General features: G+C 35.9%; 1 protein-coding gene and 3 long non-coding RNA genes across 5 annotated transcripts in view; 2 read left to right on the top strand and 2 right to left on the bottom strand.

Annotated features, from left to right (window-relative positions):
• Positions 1-22,167, bottom strand: part of LOC147838080 (uncharacterized) — a 982,747-nt gene that overhangs the window by 367,608 nt on the left and 592,972 nt on the right. The window lies entirely within an intron of this gene.
• mmp16a (matrix metallopeptidase 16a (membrane-inserted)) overlaps positions 1-22,167 on the top strand; it is a 106,945-nt gene that overhangs the window by 9,044 nt on the left and 75,734 nt on the right.
• On the bottom strand, positions 431-14,623 carry LOC137489263 (uncharacterized). The gene is made up of 4 exons (XR_015525222.1): positions 14,505-14,623; positions 11,223-11,469; positions 5,570-5,651; positions 431-1,102 (listed from the first exon to the last, which is right to left on the bottom strand). It is a non-coding gene; the product is annotated as an uncharacterized LOC137489263 (long non-coding RNA).
• Positions 5,448-12,532, top strand: LOC147831117 (uncharacterized). Its single transcript, XR_015525231.1, has 4 exons — positions 5,448-6,573; positions 8,448-9,063; positions 9,799-11,947; positions 12,005-12,532. It is a non-coding gene; the product is annotated as an uncharacterized LOC147831117 (long non-coding RNA).

Raw genomic sequence — 22,167 nt, 5'->3', positions numbered from 1 at the left:
AAAAAAGAAAAAATATATTCAAAGTGGGGCTAATAATTCTGGCTTCAACTGTATATAGGTAAGCCAATTACACTACGCAAGATAATGGCTACCGGGTTTCCAATATTTTTAAAAATATCTATGTGAACATCCCTTTAACTTATTGGCATTTCGACTATACATCCAAAAACTCACAATCTCGCCATTATGAATTTACATCTCAGAGTTTTGACTTTTTTTTTTTCCTCAGATTTCTGAGTTTATATCTCTACACCTCAAATCTGAAGGTAAAACTCATAAAATCTAAATATTCTAAGAAAACAAGTCAGAGTTGCAAAACACCCACTTGCATATTCATAATTTAAAAATTCGAGATGCACACAATTTTTACAAGTCCAAATTGTGACTCCAAAATTTAATTTTCAAAGAGAGTCCAATTTTGACAAATTAGTTTTTCTGTATTATATTTATTATTAGAAACAAGCTTTCATTCGTTTGGCTATTGCATTTATCATCACTGTTGCATATACAACATATTTAATTGTACCATTTAGCTTTCAAAACATTACATCAAAATCAATCAATGAAATCGTAAAAATCTCCCAGCCTCAGCATCCATGCATTTGCTCTACATTGTGTCATCATGTGCATTTCCAGGAGAACTCGCACTTCTCTCTGTTTTGTCGCATGTTGCGTTCACACATGGTCTCTCTGATGTCAGTTTGGCTCTATACGGAGAGCAGATTTCCTCCACTGAGGGGACGACACATCCGTCTGTTTATCTGTCAGAGTCCTGCGACAACCAAAAGCGCCAGCTCGACCCAAACACTGTCGCAAAACCAAATGCATGGTTCTGACTTCATGCAATGTCTATTTCTAGCTTTCTCGCTGCCCTTTTCTTTCCTCCAGTCTCCACTCTTGCTGTTTGCCTTGGCGTAATGTTAGTGTGCTGAAAGAGACTGTTGCTCTTCAATCTTTAATGGCACGGGTGATTGCTGGTGTTGAACAGACGCACATGACACTATCGGCTCTCTTGAGATGTTCGGGGTTTTCTGTTGACACCGTTGGGACTTGGAAAAATGCTCTTGCAGCTCAATGCCGTGATGACAGGATGCCAACTTCACTTTTACACAGAATAGACAATGACAAAAAAAATAAGGAGGGTATTTAAACAATCTGCAGCGTAAAAATGACTTATTTTTGGTCGTTAGAATAATTCAGACGAAATGTAAATGGTAAATCAGATTTATGCCTTCAGAAATATCAAAATCTTTGAAAATCATTTACACTTGAAAGCTTACTGTATTAAAAAATTGCCAGGGTATATGCAGGTTTCCTAAAGGTGATTTCAATACCTTAATAAGACTTTTTAAAGACCTTTTCAAAATATTTTAAGACCTCATCGCAATTTCAAGTTCTAATCCATATCAAACCTTTAACTTAATACACAGTTGTTAATAAACAGTTGTAGTTAAATAAATCAATCAAGCACAACCATGCAACAGTACTCAGATAAGCACGGAACTCGTCTTTATCAAACTAGGAGTATGCAAACATTTTCCCATTTTCCCCACATCACCTTTCCTTGTTTGTCGCAAATGACCTGACATCACCTGGATAAAGGAGTTTGGCCGGATGCGCCCCGGCTCGAACCAATCATGTGGATTGAGCACACCATTGTTAATATTAGGAGGTAGGATTGGGCAATGTCCACCAATTTGGCATCGTACGATGTCTAATGTGAAACATTGTGATGGACGGTGGCGTCGTCATCATGTAAAAAGCGGGGGTTAGGGTTGGAGGCGGTGTTTGACAGAGTGCGCGCGACGTGTCTGAAGAGCGAGGAGGGATCTGGTGGTGATGGGCGAGAAGGGTGCACGACTTAGAGGACCAGGAGATTATCACTCGTTTGCAGGGATCCGGGAGACTCCTGGAACTTCTGGGAGACTTGGGATGTCTAAATATCACTTTTAACAACTATAGTGAAACGTGACTCAGCAGTACATCCTTGATAAACCGTCCAACGTGCACTGCTCACTGGAGCTCAGATGAGCGTATGACAGTGTGTGTGGTCATGTGATGTGTGTTTTCAGCGGACAAGGGCTGTTCTGAAATGCTAAGTTAAACAGTGTAGATGTGGATCATTTTCGTACTAAAATGGCATTTATATATATATATATATATATATATATATATATATATATATATATATATATATATATATATGTATATATATATATATATATATATATATATATATATATATATATATATATATATATATATATATGTATATGTATGTATGAAGAGCTAGATGCAAAAGCCCTTTGAGAGCAAAAGCAGCTATATCCTGGGAACCAATCAGAATGCACAAATCAAATAATTTGTTTTCAATGTAGCAGCGCGCCATACACTGGCTTTTATGAGGAGACTGTTTTATTTTGCTTTCAATTTCGATTTTAAAAGACGGAATTTGATGAACTGGTTGAGCCTCTCTGACTGTCACTGAATGGCAAATGAAAATGTCTCTTACCTCAAAACTCTGCATTATAAGAAATAGAAAACACATTGTAAAGTCAGAAGTGTAATGCATTCATAACGTTTTTTCTCTTACAATGTTTGCATTGTTCTACTTGCATTAAATCTAAATCCCAACTACCAGAAATGACAACAGTTTGTTAAAATTTGATTAATGTTAATTTTAATGTTATTGATTAATGCACTTAATGACACAATTCATTCATTCATTTTACTTCTGCTGTTTCTCTGGTTTATAACAGCAGAATGAACCGCCACTTACTTGACAGATTTATGTATTTTAGGTCATTTGTACGTTTAGTAAAATAATTTCTATTTGCATCTTTAGCGATTTTTCAATTAATTACACTGTCTTGTATCAATAGGTGGATTTAGAGGTTTTTACAAAAATATATATAAAAAAAAGAAGAAAAATATATATATATATATATATACACACACATACACACACACACAAAAGAAAATTTACCTTGTTAAAAACCAAAAAAACTGTCTAAAGTGACATTTAAAAAAAAAAAAAAGTCTTTTATTTACTAGTTAAATGCCTTTTTATTACCTATAAAATGAAACTTCTCAAGCTGGTATTAGAATGATTTTCTAGTGTAATATCTAAAGTCATGACAAAAACAGGTGATTTTGCTCACAGTTTAAGATTATAAAGCTGAACGCCATGAAATGCCACCAGTCTACAGAGATTTACAGAGTTTTTCTCTGATGCAATCGGGATATCACAATTAACCTTGAAAAAGCCAAAGCAAACACTAGCAGATTACTATGGTATAAATACAGCACTAAAACATACAAAAGAGAGAGATCTACTTAGAAAGTCACTTATCCTTTAATAATGATTTGATCAGCTGTAGTTTGAAATCACGCTGAGTTGTTTTCCTCTAAGGGGTTATTATGTGCTTTCTGTCACTATCTTGTGGCGGAGCATCAACCGTTTTTGCTCTGCTCAGTATGACAGGCTGATGGATGCGAATCTTAGAAATGATAAACTGTTTAAATAGGCACTTTACTTATAAATTAACTGCATAGTTGCAATCTAAACAACAACATTTTTGCCTAAAAAGCCTAAAAAGTACATTATGTTGTCCAACAGCTGCAATATTTGTCAAACTGTAGTGAGTCTATTATCTGATGTCACTCTATGTGGGCGGAGTAATACACAAGGGTGAAAAGGCTGTACGAGTGCTGTTATTGGATAATATTGCACAGCTATCGGCTCAGATTCGAGAACCAGACTGAACTGTTGTATAAATATAAATCACTGTAGTTCAATCTTTCCATATTTCCATTAAAAAAAATAAAAATGTACCATTAAATAAATATTGTTGTCTTCTTTATTGGGAAAAAAAACATGGACTTGAACTTCCATTTCAATGGAATGTCATTAAATATTTAAAAAACACAAAGACTTATTTCACAAAAAATAAAATCATTTAAATCCATGTCATGATTTAATCATGCTGTATAATGAACAGTAACTTTGTAAACCTCAAGATATCTCACATACTGCATACAACCAAACATTAAGCTGTAACCAGTACAGTAAGTGCAGTACCCACCATAGTACACTAATATTCTGAACATGCATCAGCAGACACAAAGCGCTCCCTGGAGGAAATGAACAGCGAATGAATGAAAATGTTGTGTTTGGAAGCATGTTGAAAAGTTAAAAGTGTGCTAGATCCGTTCTACAATGGTGACATTCTCTGACATTTGGCCAAAACAGTCGGCAGCGGCTGATGGAGGGCAGGAGACGCAGGAGATCCCATGTGCGATATGACGGTTCGGTATGTGTCCGGATGAATTATTTAGTGCGTGTGAAAATGGATAGCAGAGAGCGATAGGCCTTACCCACACACTTACACTCACTTAAGCACGAGTGACGCAAGAGATCCCATGTGTCTGGTGTCACAGCTCAGCTAAAACACACAGCCGATGTGCTGAAAAGGGCCAGTTTTAATAATATAAGCTACATGAGTGTGGATTGATACCAGAAAGAGACTGCTATATGCTTAGAAACACACAAATATATATATATATATATATATATATATATATATATATATATATATATATATATACAGCAAAACCTTTAGGTAAATGAAAATACATGCTGGGAAAAAGGTTAAATCGCATATTAAAATGCGTAAGCCTAGCAAAACTTTCAGAACTGCCACGTACAATCAGTGTTGCTTTACATTTTAGAAAATAGCTCACATTTTAGATGATACGTGCTCATTTATAATCTGATTATGCCTAATAAGCTGACAATACGTGGTCATGTACTCCTTTTACTTGAGTAATATTTATACTTATGCATGCAGTAGGTCCATCACATATCCCTGATGCAGACCCTGACACACACCTTTTAAAGGTGCTGTATGTATGGTTTTGAGTTTTTGAATATGTTTGCTGATATTAAATAATCACGCTAAGTGAATGTACTTGTTTATCTGAAACACAACACTAAAGTCAGTTATGCTACTTTGAAAATGTGCATGACGTTTTAGACTGTCGGTCTTTGTTTTGGTCTGTGTAACTCCACCCATTGCCCGTTTACCCAATTAGATTTCGGGATCCCAAATTGCTTATTGGATCAAAACTGGATTTCATTTCAGTCTTGAAGACTACGTTAACTGCTATTTCGACGCAGATTGACAGTTATACAAATCCACTAATTAAACAAATATTATGAATGTAAACATTAGCTGATCAGCTCACATTGTAAGGCTTGATGTTGGCTTTGTAAATCTGACAAGTCAGGGAACGAAGAGCTGGGTAAAAAAAAAAAAAACACTATTCGATATTTTGAATTAGGACCACAATGCCTAATTCAACCACTGGGTTTAACCCTACATACAGCACCTTTGAAAAAAAATCTAACTACACATATTAGCGACACAGAATGCAAGTCCCAACTAGGAACTCTGAATCAATACGTTTGTGTGTTTATTTTATAAGCTGTTGGTTTACAGTTATAAAAATCACATGAAGTGGTAAAAATGTTGCCAACAGTAAGAATATTACGAAATATAATCCTTACTTTATCAGCTCACAATGTAAGGCTCGATGTTGGTGTTGTCAATCTGGCAACCTGCATGTGCATCAAGTCAGAGGAGAGAGGGCTGGGTAAAATAAACAAACAAACAAAAAACTATTTGATATTTGAATTTGCAATGCAATACCTAGTTCAACCACTGGGTTCAATCCTACATACAGTACTTTGAAAATATTTAACTAAACATGGTGGCGACACAGAATGCAAGAGTGTTTAACAAGTTTTAAATGCAGATTAGGAGTTTCGGATCGGTACATTAGTTTGATTTTATTTCATGATTACAGCTGTTGGTTCAGAGTTAAACAAAACCAAATGAAGTGGTTTTAAATTTGCCAACACTATGAATATTATGAATGTAAACCTCAGCTGATCAGCTCACATTGTAAGGCTTGATGTTGGTGACATCAATCTAGCATAGTTTTTATAGTGTACAATATGGAAATTTTTTAACAGGTATTGCGATTTCGATTTGATTTGCGATTTAATTTTATAGTCAATTTAGGTGCTGGTTGTTGTATTTCCTTGTGCTGTGGCAACAATTCTGCAACAGCTCCTACAAATTACCTGTATTTGTTCAGTGTCTCAAACCAAAATACTCCCATATTACTGATATGCTGTTTTTCTTTGATATTAATTTGTCTATTAATGCTTCTGAAGTGGCAGACGGCATCATCCTACTCATCCGCGCTTTTGTTTGTTTATTTGTTTTTATATTATTGTGAGTGTTCTGGATAGTTCAGTCGCGCAATTCTGATTGGTCAGAACTGAATTGCTCACTCAATTGGTTAGTAAGACTTGTCACACATACAGACGGTAGATATGAATTTGTTCTGGGCAGAGGAAATTAAATAGCACATATATATTTCATATAGCAGCCTCTTGTGATTAGCATCGCTTTAAATTGTGATTGCGATTCAATTTCAATTAATTCCACAGCCCTAATGTACAACGATAACAGTGTTTTTGAAAAAAAATGCACTTTAAACCAAGTTATTATTCATGTAGTAAATGCAAATTTCAAAATAAACATTCAAAATCTATTAAAATCCAGATTTAATAAAGGTCAATTTAGCATTATAGGACAATCCCTTAAAAATAACGGGATTGGAAAGGTTTGTGAGCGATCAGCTGCAAAATTTGTGTTCATGTCTTTTCAGCACTAATGTTTTCAATTTATACTGTAGTTAATCCTGACAGGACTAGTAGAGTACACAAATTAAGCGCTTGCATAAAATTACAGGTATAATGTAAGGTAACTTACAATTCACATCATCAGTTGTGGAGACTCAAGCTCAGGTGATCTCCAGTTTTTGACTCATTTTGAAACACATTGAATCAGTGAATCAATCTGAATGGAATGGATCATTTGAACCAGTGAATTGTTCGCTTGAGAACAACTGAATCTCTCCAGTATATGTATTAACTGACAAAAATGATTCACCAATTCACCAATCAGACCCTGCTGTCGTGTGTCTGAGAGCAGTTCAGACACAAGTTATTTCTCCAGTTCAAAATAGAAATTTAGGCCAGTACATTTATGAAAATATTATGTAAATGTGCCCTTATATCCTAGAAAGGTTCTGTGACTGGCTTCTCAAAGAGTGGCATAAAGAGTGACACAGGTATCTTCTCGTCTGCCATTGGCCAAACAGAAAGATAACCTTGTCCCCAAACTTCCCTCATTGGCTGAGCCATTGTTGCTACAGGCTGACTGGCACACTCAAAGCCACACTTTTTTTAACATCAATATATAGACATTTCACTTCTAGAGTTAACAAAGGAGGACTTCAGGAGTATTTCTGACCACCAAACTCGGCAGACCCTTTTTTATATGTGTTCTGCATGCATCTGTACGTGTTGCCATGGTCTCATCCTCTTTCTGAGGGCGGCTCTTTGCTAATGAAGCGTTCCAGCGGCCTTTAGGCTTCAGCTTTGATGTTTCTATGAGGCTAATTAGGCCTCATTTGGCTTATTAGCTAGTGATCCATGAAGCACATCAGCTCTGAAAGTTCACTGGCGTGGTTCACTGATCAGAGAACAGCGTCAGGTCCGGTGTGGCCTGAATCATATCATGTGTGACACTGGCTTGACCTTTTTTGGAGTTTAAAAACAATGGCTATTTTTGAGTATTGTTATTGTTGAAGCATTATTTATCATAAATCAAGTGTAGTAAATGAGTAGTTTGTGTCCATTATGATTGGTCATTATTGACTTTCAATTCCAGTTAATGCTGACTTGCAAATTTTCCCTACAATGGGAGTTAATGGTGACTATCAACTGTAACCAACACACAACCAAATCTTTCAAAACAACTTCTTGAGTGTTCAACAGAGGAACAAAGTCATAATTGTTTAGAGCAAGTGGAGAATTAGTAATTGATGACAGAACTAATTTAACTAAAATATAGTTAAAATAAAATAATATTTAAAAAGGTAATTAAAAAAAATGATAACTAAAAAATGTTAGCTGAACTACTGTAATCATAAATTCAAACAATAATGTAAAATAATCTAAAACCTGAAGCTAAAATTAAAACAAGTACAAATATTACATTAATAACTTAAACTACAATATAAACAAAAACATCAAGTATTAATCAAGTTAAAAATGTAAATAAAATAACTATTCAGAAACTATTTTAAACAAACTATAAAGCTTGTTCAACGTGATAATAATATGCTAACAGGATCGTCCAAACTTGGTCCTGGAGCGCCGGTGTCCTGGAGAGTTTAGCTCCAACCCTAATCAAACACACCTGAAACAACTAATCAAGCTCTTACAAGATATACTAGAAACTTTCTTGCAGGTGTGTTGAAGCAAGTTGGAGCCAAAGTCAGCAGGACACTGGCTCTCCAGGACCAAGTTTAAACAATCCTGTGCTTAAACTTGTTAGCAATGTGCTAAATCCTGCTTACCACATGCTAAAATATGCTAGAAATGAGTTACAAAATGCTACTAGCAATATGCTAAAGCATTTTATCCATAGATATTACCATTAGATGTCACCTACCATGTTGTTGCCTATTGGAAGGAATGCGTCATTAGAGCCGCCATTTTAGTACAGGGTAGCGCTCCCTTGAAATTAATGCAGTACCAAGGTGCAGTGGAGGACTATAGCCAACATGCTAATAATGTTTGAAACCACAATTGTCTTTCAGCTGTTAGTGTTAGCTGGTGTAAGATTCTGACGGTATGATAACTTTGGATAAAGATATCATGGTTTCAGGGTATTGTGATTACTGCACTAATACATGTTGTTTTTTTAATTGTCTGGGTAAAAAACAAAACAAAAACAAAAAAAACTTTTTTTCCCATTGAACACAATATATTTTGTATTAAGAACGATTTTATGTGTTTTGCAACAGTAAACATCCAGGCAAAATAATTCAAATAAAGCTGCGATCACATTAGAGTTTAAGCATGCGATATTCTGTTGTGCGGCTCTGCGAAAAGGAGCGGGATTAAACAAGCTTATTACCGTACGTTCACACCGAAAGCGGCGAGAGCGTCCAAGGTCACTCTGGCCGCCCTGGCGACAGCGCTCTCTGCCTTCAGCTCCGGCGGCGAGAGCGTCAAAACTCGCTACATTGATCTCATATTTAAAGGAGCCGTTGCAGCATATCAGTTACATTCCTGCATAAAACATGTTTCTAGCGTAAAAATGTTGCGCACTTCTTATCAAATTCATACAACAATGGAAGATCAAGTTGCATGTGGTGTGGCTTTGCTCTATTTATCCAATATGTGTCCCTATGTCTGAAATATCCTGAAGCAGCAGTGCTGTTTTGTACTGTCACATCGCGTGAGATTCCCGCTTTTTAAGATAAATTTATATAACATTAATCAACATCACTAACTCGCCAGTAACTTATTTAATGTATGTTCCTGTAGGAAAAAATTGTAAATAATTGGAAATCCGGCGACCGCAATAATCAAACCCTTGGGAACAACTGTGGTCGGAACCAAAGTTCACATGTCTGTGTTCTCTGAACTGCTGTCAAGCGGTGGACGTCTTCATTCTGATTGCTTGCCGCCGAACGGCGTCATAGCTCATTACCATAAAGTTGACTTCATTTCAACTCTCCTCGACGCTCACGCCGACGAAGACGCGCCGCGCTGCTCCTCGCCGCTTATCGCCGCCGGCTCTCATTGAAAATGAATGACTTCCGGCTACTTTGACGCTCTCGCCGCTTTCGGTGTGAACGTACGGTTAGACATTTGAAAAAGCGAGCCATTGCTCCATGTTTGAAAGTTTTGTCCAGAGATGTCATGTTTTGATCCTCGATTGGTCTCACGCACTCAAGTGATGCGATTTCGCAGGTCAGAGTTCACCAAGCTTGAACTTTGCACCACAGCAACCTGCGAAACTCAATGCAAGACCCTGCGTTTCCGGTCTGACGCATTTGCGTCCGTATGAATGGAAATCTATAGGGAGAAAAGTCAATTGTGACCGCAGCTTTAGTCATTGACTTCTGCTGTCTTCATCAGTTTCAAAAATACAGATTTCTTTAAAACTTGAAAAGGCATCTTTAGATATCTTTCTTTTCTTTGGATATAATTTAAGCCACTGCAGTGTTCATCTCTATAGCATGCTAAGGTGTTCGTTTATAAGTGATTTGTTTTTTAGATGTCTGCTGAAGCGTAGGCTGACCAGTAGCTTTTGATGTGCATTTCCTTTTCTGCTTGAGATACACTGTTTACAATTTCTGTAAATTACACTGTATTTAACTGTAAAGTGAAGAGTATTTTACTATAGGACGGTTATGCGGGATGTCACTGTATTTTAAAGTTGTATTATAGGAAATATATTCTTGGCACCAGTAAAGCACAGTATTGTTTAATTTGCTGTAAATCAAAATACAGTAAAACAAATGAGTGTGAAACATGAGCAGTCACAGTAAGAGATTTTTTTTTTTTCTGTCTGGAGAAAGATCCAAGAAGCTGGCAGCTACAAGATGTGTGCAAATGCTATGTTTCTAAAAATACTTTATATTCTTGGTTTAATCAAAATAAACACAAATAATTAGCAAATGAAAACTAAATTGGTGTCTGTGCACTTAATGATGTATGGTATAAATGCTAAAAAACTAAATGAAGTTGTAGAACTGCATTTACCTTAGGAACGGTATGACAGAAAATTTTTGCGGTTTTAAAATCTTGACTTTCCAGATTGCGGTAAACGTTAAAACTGTTAATTATCCCTTGCCTATATGACAATCAATAAATAAATGTCACTCTCTTGAAACACACCTGTAAAGCCCCAAAACTCTCACACGTTCATATCCAAAGAGCCAACAGATCTTATAAGTTAACATGTAAATAAATTGAAATAAACTATTTTATAAATATATATTTAAATCATGTTAAGTTTGTTGAACATGACACGAATATGCTAAAACATGTTAGCAATGTGCTAAATCCTGCTAACCACATGCTAAAATATGCTAAAAATGTGTTACAAAATGCTACTAGCAATAAGCTAAAGCATTTTATCAACATGCTAATATTGTTTCAACCCACACACGTCTTTTAGCTGTTTGCAAGCCACTTAGCAAGCACTTATAGCTGTAGTACTCTAACTTGCTTTGACAACAGCATATACCATTAAATAAATAAATGTCAGTCTCCTGAAACACACCTGTAGAGCCCCAAAGCTCTTTGTTGATTTGGCACACATCCACATCCAAAGAGCCAACAGATCTTGTGTCCTGATTGTGGTTTTTAATGGCCTCCGTCTTGGGGAAAATGGACCAAACATACTGTGTTCCCAAATTTAAAAGGACCACCAAATATTCTCTCTCCCTCTAGAGGTCCCTTGGGGTATCATCAGTCCTCAGAAAACCTTCTTAAAGGCACAGCACAGCAAAACAGAGCCAAATGCACAACTATGAAGAAAAAATAATAATAATTAGAGACCGTTTGGCAATTCTCTGTTTTAAAGTTTTCACTGGATTTATTGGGCATTTGGTTGAGAAATTTGTTAGCATTTATATTTTTCATTGTTTAAATATCTGATAATATTTCTTCCAAATTCCACTTTTGGTCAGAATGAAAAAAATGCACACACATCAATCTAAATAGGTGTTCAGCTAAACAACAAAGAATGCAAAAAAATCATAAAGGCGGCAACACCAAAGCTTCAAAAATATACATTTATTAACTCAAAAAAGCTCTCACAAAGTGTAAGACATTTCTGATGAAGAGCCAGCATGCTTGAAACATCACACGCTTTGCGAGAGCTTTTTTAAGTTGATAAATGTATATTTTTGGAGCTTTGGTGTTGCCGCCCTTATGATTTTTTTGCACTTTTGGTCCGAATAACAAATGTTTTCGCTTGTTGCAATTGAAAATCCACAAAATATTGCTTCCTTAAAGAAACACTCCACTTTTTTTACCTAGAAGTAACCTAGGATTAAACAGTTACCATTTTTGAATCCATTCAGTCGATCGCAGCATCTAACAGAAGCATTTTTAGCTTAGCTTAGCATAATTCATTAAACCAGATTAGGCCATTAGCCTTTCAATTGATGAGAGTTTTAATAATTTTCCTTTTTTAAGGTTGACTTTAATGTAGTTACTTTGTGTACTAAGACAGACAGAAAATGAAAGTTGCTATTTTCCAGGCTGATATGGCGAGGAGCTATACTCATTTTGGCGTAAAAATCAAGGAATTTTACACAACGATTTCTTTATTATGTCGGCAAAATATAGTTCCTAGCCACATTGGCCTAAAAATAGCAAGTCAAGCTAGTCATTTTTAAGTGAGATGCTAATTGTCTAATCTGATTCAATGATTTATGCTAAGCTAAGCTAAAAGTGCTCTGGTCAGACCCGGAGTTCAGATGAATGTATTCAAAATGATAAAACTCAGCTGTTTAACTTTAGGAAGGTTGTAAAATGAGCCTATTTCCAAAAAGAAGTAGAATGTTCCTTTAATTCTTCTTAAGTAAAAAAGAAAAAATGTTTCTGAGTATTGTATTTTCTAAAAATGTATATACTCATCTGAAAAAAAAACAGCACCTTTTTAGTTATTTTATGCAAGCAATAATTACTCTAAATGACAATTTTATTTAAAACTTAGATGAAATGTCAGAATAAATCAGAGTTATGCTGTACTCAAACACTCAACTCTAAATCATAAATCTAGAGAAAATTAATTTTCAAGTCGCCGCTTATATTTTTCCTTGGCTATAGAAATTTGTTAATACATTTTTTTTTTTATTGTACGATGATCTGATAATATTCCACATTTCAATTTTTGGTCAGAATAACAAATATTTTCATTTGTTGTGATTGAAAATTTGGGTTACTCCACCAAATATTGCTTTCCTAAAGGAACACAATATTTTTTTTTTTGGAAATATGCTCAATTTATGGCCGACGCAGCAGGTAGTGCTGTCGCCTCACAGCAAGAAGGTCGCTGGTTTGAGCCTCGGCTGGGTCAGTTGGCGTTTCTGTGGCGTTGCTTGGGTTTTCTTTGAGATCTCCGGTTTCCCCCACATTCCAAAGACATGCTGTATAGGTGAATTGGGTAAGGTAAAATTGTCCATAGTGTATGTGTGTGTGAATGAGTGTGTATGTGTTTCCCAGTGATGGGTTGCAGCTGGAAGGGCATCCGCTGCATAAAACATATGCTGGATAAGTTGGTGGTTCATTCCGCTGTGGGGACCCCAGATTAATTGAGGAACTAAGTCGAAAAGAAAATGAATGGATGAATGAATGAATGCTCATTTTACATATTTTTGAATCCATTCAGTCGAGTGCAGGGTCTGACAGAAGCACTTTTAGCTTAGCTTAACATAATTCATTAAATCAGATTAGACTTAGTATCTCACTTGACAAGAGTTTCAGTAATTTTCCCATTTAAAACTTGACTTTTTTGTAGTTACATCATGTACTAAGACCGACAGAGAATGAAAATAGCTGTCTTTTATGCCAATGTGGCTTGGAAATATACTCTCATTCTGGCGTTACAATCAAGAAATTTTACTGCTGTTCCATGATGCAGCAGGCACAGCGATTTCTTGATTATTGTGCCAGAATATTTGTGCCAAAATAATTAACTACAGTAAAATAGTAACTACAGAAGAATCAAGCCTTAATTAGGAAAATTATCGAAAATCTGGTAATTTTTTAAACGAGATGCTAATGGTCTAATCTGATTCAATGATTTGTGCTAAGCTAAGCTAAACATGACCCATGGATCAACTGAATGGGCTAAAAAATGGTAAAACTCACAACTTAAACAGTAGGAAAGTTCTAAGGATACTGTATATTGTGTGTACTGTGTACAATACTGGGTATTGTCTAAAAATATATATAAGCATCTGAAAAACATAGCCATTTTTGTTATTTTATGCAAACAATAATTGCTCTAAATCAGAGTTGCTTAACCACGTTCCTGGAGGATCACCAACACTGTTTTGGATGTCTCCTTTGTCACATTATGAGTCAGTCTCTGCTGATGATCTGGATCAGGTGTGTTTGGTTAAGGAGACATGGTAAAATGTGCAGAGCTGCTGGTCCTCCAGAAACATGGTTGAGAAACACTGCTCTAAATTATTTTTTTTAACTTAAAATTTGGAAGACACGTCATTAGCAGTTTACAAAATATAACAGAATTATGCTGTACTCAAACACACAACTCTAAATAAATCTCTAGTAAATCTAGAGAAAATGAATTTTCAAGTCGCTGCTTATATTTTTCCATAGCTGTATAAGTCATGCTTCTTCCCACATCACTGAAAAACCCATAGCTTCTTTTTAAATAATTTCTCTCCTCAAAGAACATGAATTAATCTGCCTTTTCAGTATTAAACGTGTTCCTGCTCTGATATGAGGGGATTGACAGAGAGGTGTAAGAAAACATTGACCTGCAGTGTGAAGCTCAGCTGATAAAAGTTCATGAAAAGCCAGATACCTCGGATTATCCTTGTCTGTACATTCGCTCCTCGTGTAAATATGTGGATGTTTGAATGCTTGCTCGCATGTTATGAATATCCTATTCAGACGGGAGAGCGATGCAGTTTATGTTAGGATTAGTCTCAGTTGTGCTGGTAATCATAATTAATATTGTAATTTCAATCGCTCTCATTTAGAAGCTCTGACATTTGACATAAATACAGCAGAAGGAACAAAAATATTTTTCACCTACTGAAAATCAAAACTAAGTAAATATTTGGTCCTGAATTGGATCCTGAGTTTGAAATACTATTGTATAAAAGTCAACTCTCATGAGGTTGTAGTGAAAATCTATAAGTTAAATAAATTGAAGATAAAAAAGTTAATTATGTAGAATATTTAAACAATATTTATTTGTTTTATTGTTTCCCAGTATTGGGTTTGTAGCTGGAAGGGCATCCGCTGCATAAAACATATGCTGGAATAGTCGGTGGTTCATTCCGCTGTGGTGACCTCTGATAAATAAGGGACTTAGCCAAAGGAAAATGAATGAATAATTGTTTTAATATTATTTTTTGATTATTATTATTATTCATTCATTTTTTAGCTTAGTCCTTTTATTAATCCAGGGTTGCCACAGCAGAATTAACCGGCAACTTATCTAGCATGTTTTTACGTAGGGGATACCCTTCCAGCCGCAACCCATTTCTGGGAAATATCCACACACACTCATACACTACAGACAATTTAGTCTACCAAATTCGCTTGTACCGCATGTCTTTGGACTCTGGGGGAAACCGGAGCACCCGGAGGAAACCCACGCGAACGCAGGGAGAACATGCAAACTCCACACAGAAACGCCAACTGAGCCGAGGTTCGAACCAGCGACCCAGCGACCTTCTTGCTGTGAGGCGACAGCACTACCTACTGCGCCACTGCTTATTATTATTATTATTATTATTATTATTATTATTATTATTATTATTATTATTATTATTATTATTATTATTATTATTATTATACTACTCTAAAAACCTTTAGAAAGCAGACTGGAAATTAAATTATGTAAAAAAAAAATCAAGTCTACAAAGTCTGAATGATATTAATATTTAATATTCATTTATATCTACTGTATATTTTTTATTATATTTAATTTGGGAATGTACTAAACTCAGCCTAACCCACGTGAAAAAATACTGTAGTAATTTATAGTAAATACTGTAAAATACTGTGTTTTGCTGTCATTTTAGTGATATGGTAATACCTGCTCATAACAATGTGTTGAAACATACTAGCATTGTGCTAAAATATCAAACAAGAGAAAAACTACAGTAAATTATAGTAGTGTTTTTTTAAATCATATTATAGTAAAGAGTTTTACAATGTATATATTATAGTTTTAAAACTCTTTGTTAGAGCGTCAAGGTGGCGTAGTGGGTAGAAACAGTAGCCTCACAGCAAGCAGTTCGCTAATTCAAGCCCCGGCTGGATATGTTGGCGTTTCTGTGTGTAGCTTGTTTGCATGTTCTCCCCGTGTTTACGTGGGTTTCCTCTGGGTGCTCTGGTTTCCCCCACAGTCCAAAGACATGTGGAACAGGTGAATTGGGTATGCTAAAATTAACCGTAGTGTATAAGTGTTTGTGAATGAGTGTGTGTGGGTGTGTCCCAGTGATGGGTTGCGGCTGGAAGGGAATCCGCTTTGTAAATCATATGGCGAAAAAAAAATGAAAGAATGCATGAACTCCTTGTTACGGCAGCACTGTTGCTCAGTAGTTAGCAATGTTGCTTCTAAGCAAGAAGGTCGCTGGGTCAAGTCCTGACTGAGCCGGTTGGCATATTTGTGTGCAGTATTCTGTCCTTGTCTATAGTTTATGAGTGTGTGTGACTGAGTGTGTATGGGTGTTTCCCAATACTAGGTTGCAGCTGGAAGAGCATCCGCTGCGTAAAACATATGCCGGAATAGTTGGCGGTTCAATCCGCTGTGACAAACCCTCATAAATAAGGGACTAAGTCAAAGGAAATTGAACGAATCAACTCTGTTAGTGATACAACATACTGTTGTAATGTTGAATAGTCAACTAATAAACTAACAAATACTCTAGTATACTTCAGCTTTACTACAGTAAACTGTGGTGTATTGCAGCATAATTTGCATAGTTATAGGAGACGTACTACAGTATTGGGTAATTTGTTTATACTGCTACAATTGTATTACCATAGCAACTATAAAGTTACTACAACAGATTAAGTCAAGTAATTTACTATAGTATAGATCAAAACACTGTAGTGTTTACTATAAATTACTATAGTATTTTATTTCTTTTGGGAAGGTCTGCTAATTCTGCTCCACTACTTGCAATAATCCTGATTGCAAAAAATAAGCAAGTTTCCAAAGGTTTCAACAAACACATAGTCCCACAGCCCCAATGTTAATGTTAGCAACATTTTAAAACACGCTAGCAATTTGTTACGACATGCTAGGAATGTGCTAAAGCTTGTTACGGCACACTAAAAGGCACATTTCACTTTTAAGGTTATGGTGTAAATTAAACAGCCTTTCCAAAACCTTTTCAATACCTAACGCAATAACACACCTCACACAGATTAAGCTGGAGCTCACCGTGTTTATTTATACTCATGCTCTTTTTTTGCCAGGATTTAAGGCATTTTGCAACCTTTGGGGTTTTGAAACAAAGCTAGCGAATAGAAAAAAGCATCCCTCCTTACCCTAAACAAATAGAGCAATGTTAAGTGTTGGGAGTAGACGCTGGGCAGCAATAGCTTTGTGAAGTTGTGCAATCGAATTAATAGCACCTCTGCACAATGCCGCCCACCAAATACTGTGACACATTTGCTTTGTTTCTTCGCTCACTTCAGATCTCACCTCATCACATATGTGCCTGTAAACCTGAACCACCACAGATCCCCTTGGATCCCATTTCAACATTAAATTAGGTTATGAGTTTTATTTATGAAGTCTGACTGTCGGTTCCAGTTAAAGGCATGGTTCATGTGAAGGAAAAAGCATCTGAAGATAACAGATCACTGTTTAGCTAGCCGCATGCTGCGAGTGAATGCAAATACAGGATGAATTAGCACATCGCTACACTTTCCTGAGCAGACATGCCATCCATCAGAGGTGAAGGTCAACCAGTAGGCAGAGAAAATCCTTTGAGGAAATTCTCAATTCAGTTGGCACGTCTCTATGTGTTATACATATTTCAGCTGCACCCTAAAGTTTCATTGCTCTTTCGGAGCTTAGAAAATCAAATTGAGCTCTAGTGTCTCACATATTTCATTCGTAGAAAGGAAACACTGAAACAAATGGCACACGGTAATATTGCAGCATTATAAAAGAACCCATAGATCATTTTAGAGATGGAAGAATTAGATGAGAAATGAGCTCACAATGAAATCTCTGCTTTATCATTTAAGAGTTTGTGAAGCATTAAGCATGCTAACAGTGTGCTAAAACACTGTAGCAATGAGCTAAACGTGCTAACATTTTGTTACATGTTTAGACAGTCAATTTAGTGGTAAGATAAAACATGCTAGGGTGACACGGGGGCTCAGTAGTTAGCACTATCGCCTCACAGCAAGAAGGTTGTTGGTTCGAGTCCTGGCTGGGTCAGTTGACATTTCTGTGTGGAGTTGCATGTTCTCCCTTTGTTTGCATGGGTTTGCTCTGGGTTTCCCCCACAGTTCAAGACATGCAGTATAGGTGAACTGAATAAACTAAATTGGCCATAGTGTGTGAGTGTGTGCATGTGAGAGTGTATGGGCATTTCCCAGTACTGGGTTGCAGCTGGAAGGGCATCCGGTGTGTAAAACATATGCTGGATAAGTTGGTGGTTCATTCTGTTGTGGTGACCTCTGAATAAAGGGACTAAAGGCTGATTTATACTTCTGCGTCAAACACCGGCGTATGCTACGGCGCTGACGCATAGCCCTTCGCCGTGGCCATAGCCGTCACTGACGTCCACCTCTCAAAAAATGTAACTACACGTCGCAACGACGCGTAGCGTAAGCTCTGTGATTGGTCGGCTTAGTAGCACTGACGAGTCTGGGCGGGACCGAGAGCCGCGCGAATGGCGCGACGCCGCGCAAGCGATTGTTTACATGTGTGGTGTACCGTGAAGGATCCGGATGGAAAGTTTTGTTTTGTGTTTACGTCATAGTTAAAGTTGTTGCACGTCCGCCGGTTCCTGCCTCAAAATGAGCGAGTTTGAGCCACTTGTACATCCCGGAAGTGTTCAGGAAAAGCAAAAAAGTAGCGAAGAAACTCGACACAGAGGAACATTAACACCTCACTGCCAACTAGCGTTTCGGAAGTGTTAATGCAGACCAACAGAGACAGCGCGCAGAAGTATAAATGCACAGCTACGCACGTTGCATGCGCCGTGGGTTACGCCGGTCACCTGACGCAGAAGTATAAATCAGGCTTAAGCTGAAGGAAACGAATGAATTAATAAAACATGCTATTAATGTGTTAAAACATGCTACTAGTGTGCTAAAATATCCCTCATGGAAAAATAGTAAAGTTATTTATGGTAAATACTATAGTTTTTTAAACCATGCTCTAGTAAAGTATATTATACTGTATATATTGGTGTTTACAACAATTATTAATGAATTCTACAGTATAAAGTATGAACGATACATGTTTTAGGACACTGTTTGAACAGTATGAACGATATTGCACAGGTAAACTTATTATACTTTAGATTTTAAGTTGTAGAAAACGGTACAGCATTGTCTTTTTCTGTGTTAGTTTTTGTATTACCACAGGAACTGTAAAATCACAACAACAAATTCGAGTACTTCACTATTGTACAGTTCAAAAACATACATACTTGTATAGTATTTACTAGATATTACTATAGTTGTTTTTTCAGGAGAGATGCTAAAAATGCTAAAGATGCTAAAAATATGTGTTTGGAATTTGTTGCAACATACTAAATATATGCTAAATGTGTTTGGAACTAATGAAAACATGGTAAAACTGTGGTAAAATATGCCAGCAATTTGTATCAGCATGCTAGCAACATGTTAAAGCTTGCTAATATTTTGATAAAGCATGTCAAAACTTTAGTAAGGGCTAAGCTAAAATATGAATTCAGTGCGCTAAAGCATGCTAGCAACATGTTGAAACATTTTATATTTTGTTTAAGCAAGCAAAGAAATGTGTTAAACATGTAAGCTACATACTAAATGCATTAACAATGTGCTAAAACATGCCAGCATGTTTGTAAAACAGAAATATTGTAACATGATAAAGGATTTGCTCTCTGTTTACCAAATGTATGGCCTTTAAACCTCAATATTTAAATGTTTAAACAATTTAATAAAACATGTTAACTGTGTGCTAAATATTGTTAGGGACAAGCTAAAATGTGATTTCAATGGCCTAAAATATGCTAGCAACATGTTAAAACATTGTATATTTTGTTTAAGCGTGCCAAGAATGACATGTTAGCTACATGCTAAATGCATTAACAACATACTAAAACATTCCAGCATGTTGGTAAAACAGGAATATTTTAATGTGATAAAGGATTTGCTATCTGTTTACCAAATGTTTGGCCTTTAAATATCAAAATTAAAGTATTTGATAAAACATGTTAACACTGTGCTAAATATTGTTAGGGACCAGCTAAAATGTGGTTTCACTGCTAAAACATGCTAGCAAAATGTTGAAGCATTGTATGTTTTGTTTAAGTATGCCAGGAATGTCCTAAACATGTTAGCTACAGCTAAGAGCATTAACGATGTGCTAAAACATGCCAGAATGTTTGTAAAACAGAAATATTTTAATGTGATAAAGGATTTGCTATCTGTTTAGTAAATTTTGCCTTTCGAACCTTAAAATGTAAATATTTAAACTACTTCAAACTGTAACTTTCAAGCTATCAAGTCAGACTTTTTCAGGCCAACATAAAATCTGTCTTGACAAACCTTTTATCAAGTTATCCTTGTGATGCATTGCACATGAAACATATCAAAAGTGCCATGGAGATTTATTCATGTGACCTGTTATATATTAAGATTTTGGTCAGGCACTTCACAGAACCACCTGAATTTGTTCTTTCTTCTTGCATTGACTTGATAAATATTCAACATTCCTAGTAAATAACATGGAAAAAAAAGCTGTGTGGTCATGTTAGGACATCTATATAAGGCAATCTTTAAAGTCTAGGTTCATACTTGTGTATTAAACTCCTAACATAATTAACTTAAATAGACCCTGTTCCTGAATCTGTTTCTTTGTTTACATTCATTTTAATGTTTCAAGCTGTATTGCTAATGCTAGCACTATCATTCCCATTAATCTTAATGAGTGAGTTAGGTTCAGACTTAATCTTTAAGGACACATTTTGCCTCTAACTGTTTGCTTGGAAAGCCATACCCAGACAAGTAAGCAGAGTTGATTGAGGGAACATGTCATACTTGAGTGAATTGTGTTATGCGTTTTAGTTTAGTATGTCAACAAATTAAGTTTGCCAGCTGCAGGACCTATTCACATGGAAATTTGTAAATCATACTCTGAATATCAAGGCCCTGTGCAGTGTGCACACAATTTTCTATGGAGTTTGGCTGTATATTGACATGATAACGCAGTATCAAATCAATGAAACAGAAACTTTTTAAAATCCATGTCATGGTAAAAGGTTTCAAAAATGCCAGGGTCTGTGTAGTCGGTGAAAATTGAGTTTTTAGCTTGTCCGTAAAACTATTTCCTTTGTGTGATATCAGATTGTGTGCCACAATCTCCTCTGTTTACAAGACATGATTCTGTGCAATGGCCGACGACATAAACATTCTAATAATTCTTGCAACATGTACAGTATACTGATTGAACAATTATCGATAAATATTATTATCTATAATAAGGCTTTTTTTGAGGCTTCTGATTGGCAAAACCTGCAAAAACTGTTACTATAACAAGTATAACAATAAAAATACTTAATAGATTTAGCTTGATGTTCAAAGTTAACAAATGTTTCAATCAAATTCAATATTGATGTTAATATTAGTTAAAAAATCCAGATCAATTTTATTTATTTATTTATTTTTTTTACTCCATTTAAAAAACTGATTATGACATGTAATCAGATTACTACAATGATTTTAACATGTTAGGTATTGACTAATAAATTAACATTACCTAAGATTAATATAAGCTTTTGTACATATAGTTTTTTATTGTGAGTTTAGTTCAATTAACTAATCTTTACTATTGGAGCCCTATTGCACAATGCATTTGACTGCAGTTTCTATGCCCAGTTTCTTTTCACACTAATGATATTTACTGGTACATATTATCAATAAGTAAAGAAATGTGTTCATATTTTAGTGCAGCCTTCCCGTGGAACTGTACAAGACAGACTTGCATCTAAAATGCACAGCAAAACATATCCTAAGTAACGTATTTCAGATTTAAATCTAGACAGCATCCTCTAGTGGATTTGCTATCCGAATCATGGTGGTGGTGGCAGCATCATGCTGTGGGGATGTTTTTCAGCAGCAGGAACTGGAAGACTAGTCAGGATAACGGGAAATATATATGCAGCAATGTACAAAGACGTCCTGAATGAAAATCTGCTTCAGAGTGCTCTTGACTTCAGACTGGGGCGACGGCTCATCTTCCAGCAGGACAATGACCCGAAGCACACCGCCAAAAT

This window comes from Danio rerio, chromosome 24, assembly GCF_052040795.2.
Source record: "Danio rerio strain M-AB ecotype USA chromosome 24, GRCz13ab, whole genome shotgun sequence".
NCBI classification, from domain to species: domain Eukaryota; kingdom Metazoa; phylum Chordata; class Actinopteri; order Cypriniformes; family Danionidae; genus Danio; species Danio rerio.
The sequence above is the reverse complement of the archived record's forward strand: the minus strand, read 5'-3'. Positions and strand labels throughout refer to the sequence as shown.